The following is a 13,955-nucleotide window of genomic DNA, read 5'->3' on the forward strand; positions in this document are numbered from 1 at the left end:
GCACTTTTCGCTACTTGTAGGATATAACTTATAACCTAGTAGAAGCTCATCCAATCAAAACGCAGCACTGATGACAAACGACTAGTTGGATTTGACTAAAGATATATATTTATATATATACCTCTACTAATGAATGAAGCTGGATAAAAAGGTAAATTGTCGCCTGAGATTAGTAATTGGCAATTAGGGCATCAAACCCATATTGACCAAAATTCTAAAACTTTCTTTATCGTTTGGATATACCTACAGCTACCTACTGCCATTTCAGTTAGTGATGTCAAAAAATTAAACCAAGAACCCTGGATTGTAGAAAATGCGAAAAAACTACCCATTGTTTGGGATTTTTGGACAGATTTTGTAGTGCGTGAGTTAGTAGTATAAACCACGCTGAGAGTAAAGGAAGTCAAAATAGCGCTATCGCAGTTGAATTTCTTACTCATTTTCCGGTCTCTGATTGGAACCTCGCAGATGGCTCCATGTGGTAGAGAGGATATTTTGATTCAATTTAATGAATTTGACTAAGAAAAGCCGTGAAGAGAAGACTGCTGTTAAATGCTGAATGGGAATCCACTAAAGTTCATTAGAAAGTATATTAAAATATTGAAATATTAAAATATAAAGAATAAAGCTAATGAGGAGAGAAGCCCGAATCTTATCTTAGTGAATGCAGAACTAAGTATATTAAAATATTGAAATATTAATATATATATATATAGAAAAGCTAATAAAGGAGAGTGGCAAGAATCTTATCTTAGTAAATGCAGAACTAAGTATATTAAAATATTGAAATATTAATATATATATATATAGAAAAGGTAATAAAGGAGAGTGGCAAGAATCTTATCTTAGTGAATGCAGAAACTCAAAGCAGAAGAAGCATCTACAGAAAAGAAAGGTTAAGCAGTGTATTTTCAGAAATTCAAAAACTTGAATTTCACCTCATGAATTGAGCTAGTGCTATATGTGGGACATGAAGGAAAAGGAATCGAAGGAAAAGGAATCGAAGGAAAAAAGCAAAAGAAATTGAAGAAGAAAAAGAAAGAAAGAAGAGGGGGGATGCTTTGAGATAAATGTGTGAAACTTGAATATGTAGGCGAAGAGTCATCAATAGAACAGGAGGACACAATTGTGATGTGCTTGAGATTGAGATAAAGGGAAAAAGAAAAGGGAAATAAAAGAAAATAAAGAAACGAAAGAAAATACATTCATAATTGTACTTACGAATCAATTTTTACGAAGAGCACTATTTTTCTCACCTGTAATGTATTTCAACGGTAACTTATAGTTCACCTGAATAAGTCAGTTCCTCTGTATCGTAACAACAGCTATATATGTATATATATATCAGTCCAAAGATCAGGGCTACTACCTGAATAAGTCAGTTTCTCTGTATCGTAACAACAGCTATATATGTATATATATATCAGTCCAAAGATCAGGGCTACTTGTTAATCGAACGTTAAGTGTGTATGTATATTGTTTAATGGATGGAAAGGTAAAGTTGTTGTCGCGAGGGGCAATCCCCATGCCATCCGATACAGTGAATAGAAGCACAGTGGATAAACCTTTGTTATCATAATGTAGCAATTTCCCTTTTGTACGAAAATGAAATCTAGGTTATCAAACAGCATTCATCAGAATTCATCCGTGTACATATCACTCGCAAGTAACAACGTCTGGCTCTGATGGGGAGCTAAGGCGTATATCGCGCACAAAAGGTTCGGCTTCTTTTTGGACAACACGAACAAGTAAATTGCCCAGAATGATTATAACAAAAAGGCGGATTTTGTTGTGGAAACAATATGTCATTCTTTGCATCAAACTTTGTTCGAAAAAATACCTCTTCCGTTTAATTTCCTCTTAAAATAAAAATATTAAAACACTTTTGTATTTTGTGGATATTTAACGGTATATATTTGTGTTCGTGACTGTAAGCTTTATCTTTGTGAGACGAGATGAGGGTTGGAAAATGAATCTTAATTGATTTGAGACCCTCACTTTTGAGATCGAATTGATACCGTACACCATAGTGCTGTGAAAAACTCATTATTCACACACCGACTTCACTGATGACATGCTCACTCACGATTTAAAGGCAGCCGCCGAATAAGAAAGAGTGTTTAGATGCATGACTTGTCTGGCCTCCCAGTCGGGTGACCAACAAACCATCAATCAATCTCAATAGCCATAATAAATATGAAGAAAAACAAAATGGCTGTCGATGTTTTAACTGGTGAACGAACCTGAGAACGAAAAATAACCTTATATATCTAATAACAATAAACCTGCTTAACTAAACGGTGTATTGAATAATGATCATATCCCCTCATAGGAACCGACCGACCGACCGTCCGACCGATAACCTTCAAATGTCATCAATACGTACCCTGAAACAACCTCTGAGCTGATCAAGATCAGGGCACGCCTTACTCACAGATTGAATTAATTGTAAATTAACTTGTTATGTTTTGTGAAGGGAGGAAAAACCGGAGAAACCAGAGACAAACCCTCGAATCGAGGGAGAGCCTAAGCAACTCTACTCATATACAGGTGATGACGAGAACACGAGACTCCAGAGTGAAGAGGCAAGTCAGTACACCACCTTTTAGTTCGATCAAACGACCAAAAACTAACTGAGTAAAGAGCTTTAAGTATTTAAAAGGAAGTATCATTAGGCTCTTAGTGACACAATCATCAAAGTCTTGTTAGATACACCTTTTTTTATACATTAGATCAAATTTGAACAAAACTCGTAATAATAGTCCGGCCATATGATAAACTGTTATCGGCGTGTTGAACATAAAAACATCACAAAAGACCGACTCCCGACCACAAAAACATGCTCGGAAGAGCACAGAAACACTGGAATGATCTAAGAAATGAAATAACACTTTAACACGAATACTTAGTGGCTAAGCCTTTTTTTAAAGTCAACAATGAATTATGTGGTCTAAAGATATAATACGATCTTGAAAACCAGTTTTCTTTTTTGTATGTTTTGTTAAATCTATTTTCTCGTTTACTCATTTTCTTTGAGAAAAGACTCTGCAAAATGTTTTTTTTGATCTACCGTTTCAGAAACAAGGTTTCAGACTAAGAGAATAAATTTATCTTGTTCGATACTATTTACCCCCTAAAATATGTCTTAATTAAATATATAAGTACTATTATTCTACACCATATAATATCGGCCAAAGTATTTAATCGACTATAATGTTTTTGTTGGTTTTTCGTTTAATTTTTTATGGCTTCACTTTTTTGTATAAACATTTTGATCAGTCAACACCAAAACTGACCATGTTTTTTTATCTCGTTGAAATATTTAGAGAAAAGTACTGAAATTGTACTGTATAGTCTTTGTTTGCTTTTACAATTATTTCTTATTTCGAAAAGTGAGAGCCGGAACCTTCAGTGCAATTTTCATAAACAAAGTAAGAAAAAAAGAAAAACAAAAAACAAAAAACAAAAAAACAAAAAAAAACCCCGAATCACTGCAGTATATAATATGCACTCTCTATGAATTCCTTCTTCAACGACCTTATATTTACTGTACCACTATTATTTTCATAAGATGATGTTACATGAAACGATTTTTAGCGCAACAGTGTTGCCTCGTTAATTATTGGCCTCGTGTAACATGGCGGGCGCAGCAACACCAATCGATGGCAACAATGTTAGACATAGACATAGATTTATTTTGGTACCTGAATGTTTACATTGATCAAAGGTATTTTTTAAAAAAAATTGTTCAGAACTAAGGTACAAGCTATCTAAAATAACTAAAAAGTTAGTCTAGTTAGACAGCTAATGTTGTGAGTTTTGAAGGTCATTCAAATACCTGCAACATGCTCAGTGCCGCCACGCAATATCGTTAAAAATCGTAACCGCACGCAATGTTACACAACAATTTTTCGAGCAACAGTGCACGTGTTTCTCGTGTAACACCACCTTTATAAAGGCAGCTCATGATAAGCATTTTATACCTCTAAGGCACAATACAGCGTTGATTAATAACAAACAGTTACATGTATATTGCAATACATGTACTCTTTCCTCCCAAGGACTAGAAGCTTCCAAACAAGCTTGTCATACTAAAAATATACAATAAAGAGAAGATGGAAGCAGTGGGACACATCTGATTACACAACTGCACCCGTGTGGATACATCAGTTAACACCGAAACTAGTGATTTATTGATGGATGGACGATATTGTGGTTACTAATGATCCAGCTACAATGAGGATTTTAGTTATGGCAGATGTTGGACTTCTTGTGACAGGTATACAAGAGTCGAGAACTTTTAACTATAAATAAGTCAGAAAATCTAAGTCGTTATCTAGTGTTGATATATATTGAGAGACTATAATGATCGATCGATTTGGTAGACTAATTAATAAATATAACACTGTAGGATGAATAGATTACTGAAACGATAGAAAATAAGATGAAAAGAAGAATGGAATGAGGGAAGAGATGGAAGGGAACTGGTGGGGAGGAAAGAGGAGGGTGGAAAGGAGAGGAGAAAGGGGATAAAAGGGAAGAGAAGAAAGAATGGGAGGGGAGAGGAAATTGAAAAGAACTACTTTTACTATGCAAAAAACAAAAACAAAACAAAACAACGAAAAGAAAAGAACAGGACAAGACAAAACAAAGCAAAACGAACGAACAGAATAAGAAAATTAGCGGGAGAAGAAGAATTGACAACAAAATAGAAAAATGAAAATATAAAAATCAACCAAGAGAAAAAATGGAATAGAAAAGGAAAAAATGAGAAAGAAGGAAAAAAATTTGAAGTGAGCTTAAACGAATATATAATCAAGACGAGTAAGGCAAAAACAAATAAACAAAACAAAATAACAACAAAAAGTAGAAACTCAAAGCAAAGTAGAGAGAAAAAAGCTTAAGCATACCCATAAGATATTAAGAATCCTCACTCTGTTGAATCTTAGGATGAATTGAATTTGTTCAGATTTTTGTGTGGACAGAAGAATTCAATTGCCTTTAGATTGACTTTACTATGACTAGAGTATTCGCACTAAAACGTTGTCGTTTCTAACGGAAATGGAGCGGTGTGTGCCATGGTGTTTCGTCTTACATCCTAGCAACTCGCTAAATCATGTTATTTCGTCGCCTGACAGTGTTATTATTTATCTATTTTAGCTTGTCAGTCGTTTCCTAATTCAATTTTTTATCCCGAAAAGAGAATCCAAGATCAAACCTCCCCATGGAACCAGAATGAAAAAAGTACCTTTCTATAGATACTGGACATATTTTTACGCTTGCCTAGGCTTGATAGTCCAGCTCTCGCTAACATTAACCCGCAAAATGGTTTACCTTATGTCTTTGAATGTTTTTTTCTTCTCTCCAATGAATAAAACCAATCCAATCACAAGAAACGACCCAGGGGTTTTAGCCAAGGCTCGTCTAAACAATATTCGCACACCAACCTTACCTTTTTCCGCAGTTGGTCAATTTGATATATTCTTTATTTCGGCTTGCTTAAATACTCTCAAAAACCTTTATAGTTCAACGATTTATCGATGCTTATCAAGATTAGCTCGATCTATAATGTAAAGACGCAGAAACGAATCCTAAATTTGGAGAGGCCAATTATTTGAAGAGTTGAAGGCCCTGCTTTCTGTATTCATCAAATCGAACTGTGACATTTAGGGCTGTAGATTGTCTTATCGTACCGAACGAAGGCAATGACTCCAATACACGTTTATTAGTGATGCCATTTATCTTCTGTTACTTTTGATAACGATTCATCAGATGGTCAAGCTATCAAATATAGGGATCGAGAGGCCAGCAAGAATGAAACTACGGAAATCGCAACAAAATTACTAGAAAAGAGTCTAGAACAAGCCATCAAAATAAATGATAACGATAGCAAAGTACGAAAAAATGAATAATATTAAGGAAGGAAGGAAGGAAGGAAGTTAGGAAGGTAGAAAGAAAATAAGACAAAAAGAGAAAGAGAAGATAATAAAAGGAAAAAAGAAAGTAAAAGAACGATATAAAGAAAGAATTGCATGCAAGGTACCTCTGTTGAGTTAAATCTAAAGGTCACATCAGTGACCAATAGTTAAATCCTCTCTTAATAAACCTTTCGGGAATTGATCCAAAGTACTTGAAACACGTCCTCATTCATGGCTTAATGCCTTCCTATACATTTTTTTAACTATCTAATGAAACCAGACTAAACGGCAAGAATATCAGATTTCCATTTATTTCATTAGCCTTAAATTGTCGGGCAAATTACTTGACCAACTCACCACATCGAGCGTAATTGCTGAAAATCAGATCTATAATTACCTGAATAGATGACTGGGCGGATCTTGCGTGCATCAAATATGCTTTTCCGTATGTTACGGCAAGTGTTTGAATCCCTAAATGCCATAAAGTAATGAGCAAATAGACCATGTAACACGTTGTCGATTATTATGTAAAAGTGCTCTAAAATTAGACCATTTGGACAAACAGCGCGCTTTAGATTTAATGGATTTTAGGGCCTTGTTTTCGAGTGAGGTAAAAATACGTTCAAAGACGTAGAAAGAAAAGAAGAGACAAAAATAAGACAAAAATAGAAGAAAGATTTGACATAAAAGAAACAAAAAGGTGGAGACTTTTTTTGGGAAGAAAAACACACTTGACGTGAACCGACAACATGACAATACGAAGAAAAATATCTGACATTTTTTCTCACCTCAACTGCAATTTTTTTCTCCAGTTTCCTTCCTTACTGAAATTCTTAGGTTACAAACAATCCCGGGAAAAGTAAATTTCCTTACTCTTGAATTGCATGTGACTTTAATGGCTCTATAGTATTTTGCTAGGTTGTGAACTCTTTTAGGAAATGTTCCCGACGTTTTCAAGATAGCCTTTTGTTTGGCTATTTAGAAGAGCGTATAATGGATCGATATTTGAAACAATATTTATTCAAAATCAAAACCAATTGCTTCAACCGAAAGCTACATCCTAAAAGAATTCTAGAGAATTTACATATAGTTGTATATACAACTATATCTTCTTTGCCGAGATTTTTTTCATTATTGGTTGGCAAGTATGGTATTTCTGAACCTGTAACATTAATTAAGACACCTTGCGAAGTCATTCACCGACACTAAAGTGACGGCATGTCCAGTAATCTGCAATCTCTCAAACACATGGATAAGTTCATTGTGTTTTATAAGATTTGAGCGATACATGCAGCAGTGTGAGTGCTAGTGGGAGGCCACCGTGGAAAGATAGCTTGATTTTTTGTCTCAAAAGGGAAGAAAATTGATATGAAAATGAAAAAAATATCATCACGCTCACCGTTAATATTCAGTTAATGGTGAGCGGTCTAAGAGTGACCACTGACCACATTATCGTTAATCTGATTTATAAAATGAACAGAAGGTTTAAAGGATTATTCTTGTGCTATATCTTAATGATATTCCTGGTTATATTCAATATTCAATTAAAAGAAACTTCTTGTTTGCTAACGCGCTTGAATTCGATATATTCTAGCCTGCAAATCGCAGCTTTCCCCCCACTTTTTTTCAAACGAAAGGCAAAAAGAATTTAAAAATAACATTGCCAAATGGCGAACTATATAGTTATTTTTAGAAAACCTACTGGAAAATTCGTATTAATTTAGTCAAAACTTCAGAGGAAAAACATTAGGATCTCAGTTTGAGCTGACAGCGTTTTCAAATTCCTGTCGTCTTGTTTGCATGATGATAATGGATTTCCAACATCGAAAAAACGGGTTTTAGTTTAGGCTTCCTAAATCAAACAGTTTAGCCAGGTTCTTAGTTAGATTTAAGAGCTCAAAGGAGATTATAGACCCAGGATAATACAATACACGAAATAACAGTCAAAAAGAGATTTAAAAACATTCAAAAAGGAAGTCTAATACGTCTGCTTTTTTTAAAAAAATACAGTTTTTTAACAAAATGTAATTTTATTTTTCGTTTATCCCAAATGATTTCCTTAGGAAGAAAAGATAATTAAAAATAAATATAGTATGGAATCAGTATAACTTAATGCTAGCTCCCGAGAAAAAAACATTTATAATTTAGTACAAATTTTGTATTTCTTAGTGATTTCAAGCTACTGCGAACCTATTTTTCTTTTATTAAATTTTAGTACAGATTTTGAGAGTACATCTCCGATTTACTGTCTTATCATCAAAACATGTTGTGGGGAAAAAATCTAATCCGGTAAGGTTTCGTTACAGACCTTCTTTTTTTTAATTGCATATAGTTTCTAATTCTTCAAATCTTCATATAGCTCGATTCATTGTCAATTGGATAAAATGTCAATCCCGACTTTTAGCTTGAATTGATCGTAAATCAACTTACCATCTGCTAAAATTTCTTCAAGCTTAAGATCGTTTCAAATAGCTGCATTAAAACTACATCTTGAGAAGCGTTTTACGATCCAAATTTCCAGTTGGAATCGGCTGAGTTCAAGGTTTAAGTGGTTCTAGATTGTTCGTTGGCGTTTAGTTGTTGCTTTTGAGAGGACAATACATGACAATCGCCCTGGACGTCTAGTGAAAAAGGCCTTCCTTGAGTTTTCAAAACAAAGATTTAATGGATGTGAATATACCCGAATCAAAGACAACATAGTTATATTTTCATAACGTGGACGTCCAAACAGCCAACGACAGAATACATCATCAATTTTATTTAGAAATTTGACAGCCAAGTTAATTAATCTGTGGGTAGCGTTGGCGCTTAAATATTTAACTCCCGATACGCATATTTCTATAATAACCTTGTTTCCAGCAATTGAAAATATAGAAAAACAAATAAAATGAAATAATTAAAAAATATCTAAAAAAAGTTTCTAAGATTTGCATTTTTATTTAATGAGGTAAATAGACATATCTTTTGAATCCAAACATTTGGACAGATGTTACACTTGTAGTATTGAGCAATTGCTATCCAAAATGTGTAGGAAATATAATGGCTTATATATATATATATATATATATATATATATATATATATATATATATATAATCAATTATTATTACTGATTTTGATTGAAGCAAATGAAACATCGATTGGTGGTGGTTCACTTGTTCATTACGAAAAGGGAAAACAAAGGTGCTGGAGGAAATCAGGTCGTCTTATTGAATGCTATGCTGTGGTTAAGTACCTTGGATAATAAGTAAAGCCATTAAGTGGCGAAAAAAATCGGCTTATCAAATCATGGGTAGTGAAACTTAAAACCTGAAAAATGGGACAACATTACCTTTTAATCTAAAAAAGAAAGCGAACATTTTGGGGAGGGGAAATGAACAGAGGTGAATAGAATAGAACACTGACCTTTCAAGGATAAAGGCGGATAACGGAAATAAAAATGTAGAAATAAAGAGCAGAAAAAAATCAAAGAGAAGAAAGGGGAATAGGGAGAAAAGAATGGAAATAAAATGATACTGAGCAAGAATAAAAAGTGGAGAAAGAATATTTACCACATTTGTGAATTTTCTCGCTTTCTGATTGGTCTAAAGCCGGGAGAGATAGGACATACCAATAAATTACGTCAGTAAATCACGCGCCCGCTTGAAGCCGTTTTTATTTAACAAATCAAAGTCAGTTTTCTATGGGTCTGTACTGTAATCGAACATGAAATGACGACAAAAATGATCCAAACTCAAGTGGAACAACGTGGTAAATAAGAGACATACCACGGAAAACTGGAGGAAATTGGTTAAATATTAGATGGGGAAAAAACAGCAGAAAAATGATATTAAACAAATGAATAAAAATAACTTAGCTAATAATGATTGCCATAAGGGTGACCCCTCCTTGGAGGAGGTAACAAATGACAAACAGTGCCGAAGGAACAATAATCATTAGGAATGATATTCTGTTGTTATTCATGTAACAGTGGAGAATTTTGTACAGGGAGGAATGATTAGCAAAATAGTATTATTTCTCTCTCCAATGATGAGGTATAAGGTTAATTTTTACCGGAAATTGAGTTTTATGTGCGATTTAAACAGGATGACCAAGAAAGGGTTTTTAATAGCGTTTTTTTACATTGAATTTGTTTGTGTTACGACATAAAGCCAAGGAAGCTGTTTCTTTTGAAGGAGAAACGTTTGGAGCGTATTTAAGAAAGTAATTTTTATGATATGTTTAGACAAGGGCGGAAAAATCTAAAAAGGTATGGTATTACATGCGATGAAAGTGAGTATAATGATTAGAAATAGAGGGCGGGCGAAACAATTAAAGAAAAGAAACAAAGAGAAAGATGAATGGAGTGAAGGTTATTAAAGAAAGAGAGAGAGAGGAAGATAAGTAAAAAGAGATCCAGAAAAAGGGCAGAGAGAAGCAGAGAACAAAGAAATAAATGAAAACTGATTGAATAAAGATAGAAGAAAAGAAAGAAAGAAAGAAAGATAAGCTCAGTAGTGTAGTAATCTAATAGTACTTTGCCTGCATCCAACAACCTTATAATCTAATTTTGCAATTTCAATTACATATATTGCTCACTCCTGATAGATCTAGACTTGTTTCTACTTTTTGAAAACAAAACCTTATCGTCCTATTAGTATGGAAAATCGCACGATCTCGAATACAATTCAGAATTTATAGGTAGAGCTCGAGTGATGTTTTGAAAATTTTCAAAATTGGAAGAGCTTTTAGGCGAGTTCAATTTGAGAACTTTCAAAACATCACGAGTATCTATAAATTCAGAATTGTACGAGAAGATTTAATTGGGACTTAATTGGGACTCTACAGTGTACAATTTGGGATTTAATTGTACTCCTCTTGCCCAATCAGAATCGAGTAATTTTGTCGAGTGTATTATTAAGAAGAGTTACTGAATTATTTACCAAGAAATACATAAAACGTATTTAAATACTGTACTAGTATTCATCAATTCATAAAGCCGTCTGATTACCGATAACACATGGGCTGCCTGGACCTAATGGAAGATAGCCGACCTTTTATAATAATACATTCCATGTAGTACTTCATTGAAAACCCAATACGAAGAGAGTATATAATTATGACTTGATTATTAAACATTATGAATAATTTAATAATATCCCTAAAAGCTTTTTATGTAGTTCTTTCAAAGCTAAAAAAAATTCATATTTAAACTGCCTAACGTAAATCGATTTATATTAAATTATTGATTTCATTAATGAAGAATGAATAAATAACAGAATCAATCTTAATAATGGAATTGGATGCTGTTGATGTGGTAATTAATGACGGGCCGCAAGTGTAGAAAGCGGACTGACTATTCAAATAACGGGCCGGGATATCTATATAAATACCATCGATATTATCGTGCATTAATAACCGATAGATATTTGCGTCGATATCTTTTTACTTAAAAGATTCAATGAAAAGATTGAAGTGGTTGCACGCAAGGATCGCATGTTTAGCTAGAGTTATTCTCAGTGACCTTGTAACTGTTTCCACTCAATAACATCATGATGTTAAAAAGCCATCTCAGGAATAATTTGAGGCCACTCACAGAGTTATCAATACGTGGAAATAACGAAAAAAATCTTATTCTTGATAACCTATCAATTAGATCTACTTCAATGGGCATTTTATATAGCAATTTGCTGTTGTTCTTGTTTTGTGTCTGTTATCGTAGATAACATCTTTCAAAGTGAAAGAACATTATCTTGTAGGCCCATCTGAATAATAGCATTATAAAATAGTATTATCAAGGTCAGGTTTTTATACACGCAATTGTCTCTGTTCTTAATGCAGTAGGCGGATACACCAAACGATTGGAAAGTAATGTGTGATATGATCATTAACAATCTTGGATTTGCACAACCTCCGCTTCTAATAAAAAAGAAATACATTTTCCTATTTTGGTCTGGCCCGCTGGGATGGTTAGTGATGTGGCGGCGAAAAAATTAGTAGAATTCCATCAAAGAGTTTTAATAAAAACGACTTCCCGCAGAACCTTTGTTAGTAGGATTTCTATGGCTCCGTTTCGATTCGGTCCGCTTGGCTGTTTATAGTGATGTGGTAGGGAAATGAGTAAAATTGCTTCAAAGAGTTTTAATAAATACGACTTCCCGTAGAACCCTTGGTGGTAGATTACCTTAAATCCAACTTAAGTTTGTCTTGCTTGGCTGTTTATAGTGATGAGGCAGGGAAATGAGTAAAATTGCTTCAAAGAGTTTTAAAATAGCTTCCTGCAGAACCCCTAGTGGTGGAGGAACTGAAAAACCTTAATTAAAGCTTTATTTAAAGTCAAGAACTGGCTCGTGTCCATACGTGGAGCCTCGTTTTACCAAATGGATGTTATTGTAAACATGATAAACAAAGGATTGACACTGCAGGTGTTTTAAAGCATAAACCCTTTTTAGAATCAACCCGATTTAGAATCAAACTTATAAAGTAGATTAAATTCGATGAGTACATGTGCTGATATATTTATATTAGTCGTGCCAAAGAAGAAACATCTCACACACCGCGCTAATAAAAGTGTCTCGTAAACACGTTGGATTTTGCGCTTCAAGATCCGGAACGTTTTTATACCTCATGGGAAAAAAATCATCTATTTAAATTTTTGATTAGATGGTTATAATAAGCAATTGTTTATATTGTACGTGGATATGTTTTTTTAAATAGAATTAAACTTGGATGGTTGGAGTACCGACACAGGCACGCGCCCATCTTGCTTCAGTATTGATGGACTTGAATCGATCTACGTTGATGGAGACTGTTTTGACTCTCTTGCTGTGACTTTGTTAAAAACTAAAGATATAGATTACGTATTTTTTCTTTCACGGATAAAAATAAATCCAAACATCTAAAACCGAGAGGTGAGGTTTGAGAAAGATATGATCTATCGGTCCTCCGGGAGAGCAGGCGAACATTGGGAAGTATATAGTATTCTGCTATTAAAACACGCTTTCAATATCGTTGTTTTCTCAGTGGAATGATAGCTAGCTGATTTTTGTGCATTGGTCCTTTTCAAAACTCTTTCGATTTTGTTTGCTAGAAGTGACTCGAACCTTCACATGTTTGTATGGACTAGTGGTCGTTAATGCGCATGCACAAACCGTTATCTAAAGCAAAAGACTACTCGTTTGTACTGCGCATTTTAAAACCGTTATTTTCGCGCTAAAGAAAAGACAAAAACTTTATTTGTTTATTTAGGAGCTTCTTGAACTAATAATAACGAAGAAAAAGAAAATTTCCTCTTCGGCGTTGACAAACTTACGATTCTTGGTAATAGCATAGTGCGCATGCGTAAAAGTCTTATCATATTGAGCGGACACTTGATTCTGGAGTCGTTTAACTAAGGTCATACAGATATACAAAGAAATATCCAACACAAGGGGCCGGAAGGACAATAACACACTAAATATAGTTTGCATGCATGTTTGCACTTCAGCGCATATTCATTCTAATATATTTTTAACAACATATTTTTATCTTTTGTTGGACTATTTATAAACACTTCGAAAATATTTGTCTCAGGATCACCAATAAAGTCAAAATCATATATTTAGCGATACTTGCTTTTCTGGCCTCATTTTACACGACCGGCTTTTTTAAACTTTGTTTTTTAAATATTATTGGTGAATGTTGGTCGCGGAGTTACTAATCTTGTATCGCTCTCCTTGAACAAGCAACGACTTTCTGATTGGTCTAGAGCTGGGGTAAATAGGAGAGGATACAAATACGGAGCCAGCGCGCGCGCTTGACACCGTTTTTTCTTTCAAAATTTCCCCTTGTTTTTGTAATAAAATCGTTAATTTTCTGTTGTAAAAAAGTAAAAAAAACATTTGTCCGCTTTACCCTGGTAAGTCCTCCTATTTACCAATTTTTTGTCATCTAGCCGTCAAAATATATATGTTTTGGACATCCTTCGGCTACGTATAACTTCATCAGTCCACAACATTTTGACAGCTAAATGACGAAAATTGTGGTAAATAAAATGGCATACCAAGGAAAAATGGAGGA

At 34.1% G+C, this 13,955-nt stretch overlaps 1 protein-coding gene across 11 annotated transcripts in view; it reads right to left on the bottom strand.

The window, feature by feature from the left end:
• Positions 1–13,955, bottom strand: part of LOC116295593 (alpha-1A adrenergic receptor) — an 82,197-nt gene that overhangs the window by 3,955 nt on the left and 64,287 nt on the right. Inside the window, exon 1 of one of the 11 annotated variants that reach the window (XM_031703459.2) lies at positions 8,349–8,672. The exons of the other annotated variants lie outside the window; for them this stretch is intronic. The gene's annotated coding sequence lies outside the window, so the exon portion shown is untranslated. Of the gene's footprint in view, positions 1–8,348; positions 8,673–13,955 lie in introns of those variants that run through there. 11 annotated transcript variants of the gene reach the window in all.

Source organism: Actinia tenebrosa, unplaced genomic scaffold (assembly GCF_029948245.1).
Source record: "Actinia tenebrosa isolate PJP-AT-01 unplaced genomic scaffold, QUT_ActTen_1.0 PGA_scaffold4__44_contigs__length_22323623, whole genome shotgun sequence".
Classification (NCBI taxonomy): domain Eukaryota; kingdom Metazoa; phylum Cnidaria; class Anthozoa; order Actiniaria; family Actiniidae; genus Actinia; species Actinia tenebrosa.